This window comes from Suncus etruscus, chromosome 1 (genome assembly GCF_024139225.1).
Source record: "Suncus etruscus isolate mSunEtr1 chromosome 1, mSunEtr1.pri.cur, whole genome shotgun sequence".
NCBI lineage: Eukaryota > Metazoa > Chordata > Mammalia > Eulipotyphla > Soricidae > Suncus > Suncus etruscus.
The window spans coordinates 132,275,540-132,281,738 of record NC_064848.1 but is presented as its reverse complement, the minus strand read 5'-3'; positions in this window follow the sequence as shown (position 1 = coordinate 132,281,738).

The following is a 6,199-nucleotide window of genomic DNA, read 5'->3' as shown; positions in this document are numbered from 1 at the left end:
CTCAGATAGCTACACCTAGATCCAGGGTCTTAGATAGGGACACCTACATTTCCCCTTTTTCTGAAATATAAAGACCCTTAGTACGATGAGGAAGCTTTCTCTCGAGTGAGCCTGGATCAATAGTGGTATTAAGACATAAATACATCATACAAGCAACTACAATGGGGATTCATCATATTCAATCCTATTCAGCGGGAATACCTGTGAAATGAATCATAAAGCATTAATGACAACTAACAAATAAAATAAATAATTATTAAGCATTTATAGTAGATCTCTGAGAAGTATAAAACATGATGTATGCTGCTGTGGATTTTACCGATGCAGTAGGAATTTCTTGATCTTCTTGTCATCAAAATTGATCCAGTGTTGTCTTGAGTCAATATTACAGTATGATGTACAGTGTCCGGTGTAGCTACCTGAGACCCACCCATTTCTGGGAGGGGTCTTGGGAACCAGATATTATGTGTGACCTTACCTGCAAGACCCCGCCCATTCCTGGGAGGGGTCTTGGAAAAGTTAGATAAGCCTGGGACCCAGGGGATTCGGGCCCTTTCGGCCCTGCTGAGCTCTCTGGCCTCTCTGCCCTGCTGTGCTCACAGGCTTTAGGTGTTTTGCCTCTTTTGGTCTTTGACCAGGATGGAGGCCAAAGGAAGATGGCTGAATTATAACATGCAGGGCTAAGAATGGCGAATGCTTAAAAGGTTATGAGATAGGCCACACACCTGTGGTGATTAGGGCATGAATAAAGCTGATGGTTCCTGATGCCTGCCTGTGAGTGAGTTAATTTCGCCTTTCACCTGGGACTGGGACCCGCCGGCTAAATGGGGTTGCGGAGCCACGTGGCCTGGGATGGCAGAGAGAAATCCATCGCCACCCATCGCCATCCAGCTCCATCGTTAATTATTTAATGCAACAATGGAGTGCTTTACCTACATGTTATTCAATATACCTTATGGTTTCAGGTCTGATATCAAGGTCTTTCATCCATTTACATTTGACCTTTATGCATGGTGTTTGATGGAAGTCTGAGTTTGCTTTTTTGCAAGTGGCTGACCAGTTGACTTGTTGAAGAGGCTTTCCTTAGTCCATTTTGAATTTCTTGACCCTTTATCAATGATTAATTGATTGTATATCTGAGGCACATTCTTTGAATACTAAAATAATTTATTCCACTGATCTAAGGGTCTATCTTTATTCCAGTATCATACTGTTTTAATACTATATCTTTGTAATACAATTAAAAGTAGTGGAAAGTGATGCCTCCCATACTTCCTTTTCCAAAGGGTTGCTCTAGCTATTTGTGGGTGTCTATTGTTCCAAATAAATTTCAGGAGTGTTTGATCCACTTCTTTGAAGAATGTCATAGGTATCCTTAGAGGGATTGCATTTATTAAATCTGTACAATGCTTTGGGGATTTTTAACGATGTTAATCCTCTCAATCCATGAGCAGGGTATGTGTCTCCATTTCCTGTGTCCTCTTTTATTTCTTTCTGAGTCAGCCATGTGCAAGGCAAGAGCCCTACCACTGCGCTATTGCTTCAGCCTTATGTATGCTCTTTACATAAAATAAATTAAATACAAAAGTAAAGTTTAGTATTATTCCCTAATCTTTTTTGCTTTAATATTTTTAAATTTTATTTTACTAATTACTTAATTTTAAAAAAAATCATGATACAGGGCTGGAGCAATAGCTCAGTGGTAGGGTGTTTGCCTTGCACACGCTGACTCAGAAAGAACCTTGGTTCGATCCCTCACATCCCATATGGTCCCCCAGGCCAGGAGCGATTTCTGAGTGTAGACCCAGTAGTAACCCCTGAGTGTCACTGGGTGTGGCCCAACCCCCCCAAACAAAGCACAATACAAGGATGTTCATAATATAGCTTTTCCCCCACAGATACAAATACTCATGATTGAGTTTCAGTTACGTAATGTACAACAGGGACCTTTTTCTGGTGCACATTTTTCACCACCAATGTCTCCCGTTTCCCTCCCAACCTTCTCACTGCCTGCCTATGGGCAGACAGTTTGTCTCTATCTTTCTATATATCATTTTATTACCTTCCCCCCATTTTAGACACTGTGGCTTGGAATATTGTTACTGAGGGGTATCATACCTAACACTTTATCTCCTTTTAGCACCCAATTCTTGGCCAGAGTGATATTTTCCAACTATCATCGTCCTAGTGATCCCTTCTTTGCCCTCACTTCACTCTCCCACTACTTGTGAGAAGCTTTCTAACAAAGACTGACCCTCCTAACTCTTATAGCAATTGGTGTTGATATTATTAACATATTTTAATAGTTACTTGGGCTGTACCCAGCAGTGCTCAAAGCTTTTTCCTGACTCAGTTCAGAAATGCCAGGTAGGACTCAGGGAACATTATGTGATATGGAGAATCAAACCAGGGCCAGGTGCATGTAAGTAAAGAATCTTGACTCCAGTACTATCTCTTCAGCCCCTTTATTCTATTTTGAGCTCCCTTTTGTGCATCAGGTGATACAGTGCTCCAGTTTCATTATTTTGCATGTGGTGATAATTCCAACATTTGTTGACAAGACTTTGATTTTTCCATTTACGCTTTTGGTTCCTTTGTCATAAATAAAATAACTCTATATGAAGATTTAGGAGTGTGTGTTTCTGTGCCAGATCAGTCAATATCTTTGTAAATTAAGGCAAATAGTTCAAATGGTCTACCTTGGGTTTTTCTTTGTAATAATACTATTCTTGCTATTTCACGTTATTGTTATAAAATAATATGATCATAGCAGTTTTGAAATACTATCATTCTATAGATGCTATACTTTCTTATATAGTGCCACATTCTTGGGACATATAGTAGAAACCAAGGAAACTATTGTGTACATACACAGACTTAATAGACGTAGACTGGTGCTAGGCCACTTCAGAATATATGTATCAAGATGGGTAGGACACACAGTTCTAGATCTTTAAAAGTTTAATAAAGAGGCCAGGAAACAGTACAGTGGTTTGTTTCCTGGCAAAAATTGTCTCCTGAACATCACTGGATGCAGCCTTAGAGCCCCACACACCTCCACCTAGTATCTCTGGGTATGGCCCTGGAGGGCCATCATGTCCTTAACTTTGTATTAAAAAACTGCAGATTTTCTAATAATCCTCACTAAGGACCCAGACCTCCTGAGTATTCTTTAAAAGTGTACTATATAGGGAAAGAAGATAGTAGATAATATTTTATAATTTGATAAAAAAATAGTATAAGTAAACTGCAGTGGATTGGATCAAAAATATAAATACACATGCACACACATACATCTGAATTTTAAAGTCATTTTACATTAATAAATCACTAAAATTCTTTAAGAGCCCATCTTTTCATGTAGAATTTTATAACTATGAACATATATGTTCCAAATTCATAATGTTAAGGCAAGGAAACTTCCACTTATTTAATATAAACTAAACAAAATATAAATTTGATATACTATGTATTTATATTGCTAACCAAAATAAAGTTTTAATTATTAAAATTTAGTTTATTTTGTTCTTGACAACAACCTACCTCTTACTTTGCATTTTCTGTGCTTAAGGTTTTTGAAGCTACCTAATAATGCAAGGTATTCCATAAATTAATACTTTCTCACATAAAAGATATATTTAACATTGATTGTTATAAAATTACATGAATTTGATGAAGGAAACCTACCATGCTAAAATGTAATAAGTTCACTGTAAACCCATTATTCTATCATTAAAAGCTTCCACTCTTGCCCCTCTTGCAAGAACTATTCTTTATTCTTGTAAAGATTTTTATTCTTACCTTTTAAATTTGACCATCATTTTATGATTAGTAATTTCCATAAAAACTATACATATAGTAATTATTTCAGGAAACTAGAAAAATGCAATTATCTCTGCTAGACTTAAATTTATTGATAGAAAAACAACAAGTAATGAAACAAAACACTGGATTATTTTTTGTTTTGTTTTGGTTTTTGGTTTTTGGGCCACACCAGGTGATGCTCAGGGGTTACTCCTGGCTATGTGCTCAGAAATTGCTCCTGGCTTGGGGGACCATATGGAACGCCAAGGGTTGAACTGCGGTCCATCTTAGGCTAGCATGGATGGGCAAGGCAGACGCCTTATTGCTTGTGCCACCACTCCTGCCCTACTTTGGGTTTTCAAAAATCATATCACTATTAAGTAGTCAGCTTAGTTGAATCAAGATTTGACAAACTGTTATGTAGTTAACATAAAATAAGGCATATGTGAATGTGATAGCATATAGGATATTACAATTTTAAAAACTGAGTTTTAAGGTTTTGTATAGATATTTTATGTAGCTCTGATGGGACAATTTTTCAATTCTGATAGTCTATACTATCTTATTTTGGTGTGATTAAGTTCCTTTGCTGGTTACAAAGTCAAGAGTGGAAAGACCCAGTGAGATAAAGCGATAATTTTATCAATATTATATTTAAGAAATAGGCTGGGCATATACATAGCCACACACAGTCCCTACCGTCTATGACTTTCCACATGCATGTACTTAAGAAATTTGCATTGGTAATAAAGAAATGTTTAATAAGAAAGGAAATTGATCAATTCTATGGAGAAAATGTCATGATAATAGTTGGTAATAATATTACATATTAAGTTCCAAAATAATGGGTCATTATAAGGAAACAGAGGCTCTTATGGCCTTCTGTCAAGCTATAAACAGGCACTATCCCTTAAAGGATGAAGGCATCAGTTACCAGAATCCCACCCCTTATAACTGCTGCAGGATGGCAGTTGTCCCAGGGGGTATATAAAGCTACAGGCTGAAGTGCTGGGGAGGGGGATAGGAAACTCAGCTACCACCCTTGCTGGATTGTTCCTGCTAGGTGGTTGCTGCCAAATTGCTGGAGAAACTGTTTATGGGACTCCAGGTTCCTGCTATCATTTGCCATCTCTCCTACTGCTCCAGGCCTAACAGTTGGTGCTCATAACAGGCAGTAAGTAATGATCCTTTGGAGAATCAGACGTGGATCAAGGCCCTAATCCTGTGGCAAATTAAATCTATGTTGGCCTCTTGGCTATTTAATAAAAGTTTTTTTTACCTGATTCTATCTCTTTTTAAGATCTACTGCTTTTCATTTTATTAGGTGTGATAACATGCTGGAATATATATTTCCAAGTAATGATAAAAAAAAAAGAAACAACACAGCACTCACCAAATTACTTTAAAATATTACCCTTTCGGTCCCTCTCAGGCCCACCCCCCAGTAGGGGAGACGAGACTGAATTTAACTGAGAATGTTACCCTCTTCAGCCCCTCCTGTGCCTATGCCTTGAATAAAGAGAACTCCTCCCACAGGACTTAGATCAAATCCAATAAAGAGTGTTCTTCCCACTCCCCATATACAGGAGAATTCTATAGAACAAATTCCATCAGAGGGGAAAGGTTTCTTTTCAGTAGAAACTAGTGCTCAATCCCAAACCAAACCTAGGTCTGATAATATTCCAAATACTACTAATAACAACCTAGAGAGAACTACATCTCCCTGGTATATCTCAAACTTCAGCATCTCAGATGATGAGCCAGTTAACCTCTCTTCACACTCGGAGTCTGAACATTCTCTTCCACCTCATAGAATAAGGTCAGAACCCAGAAGGTCTAGGCCTTGTGAGCTTCCATCTTACCAAGGGCTAAATAAAAATGATCTTGGCCTTTTAAGAAAAAGCTTGTGCTGCTTACAAACCCACTATTCCATATTGTAAAACATATCTAACTGGTTGTAGTAAAAGTGTGCCTTGGACCCCTCAATGCTTTCAAATAGTGGCTAACGTATACCTAAGCCCCTCTCAGTACTTACTTGTAGTAGAGAATGTGGTTGAAGAGGCCAAAGCCAAACTGCAAAACCTAGATCACTCTAGCAGGAGACTGTCTGGGGTTAAGAATGATGTATGGCATGCTAATAGGGGAGGACGAATATGAGAAAACCTCATACTATCTTAACCTGTGTTTGAGAGCATTGGGCGCTTGGGAAAAAACTATCGATGCAGATGCAAAACTCAAAGGCAGCTTTACAAAAATCTTCCATGGGGTTACAGAGCATTTTGCCCAATGTATTGGAAAACTACCTGATGCTGTCCAGAGTCAGGTAAAAGGGAAGAAAATCCAGGAACACTTAATAAGGCAGCTGGCCTTTGAAAACATGAACGAGGACTGCCAG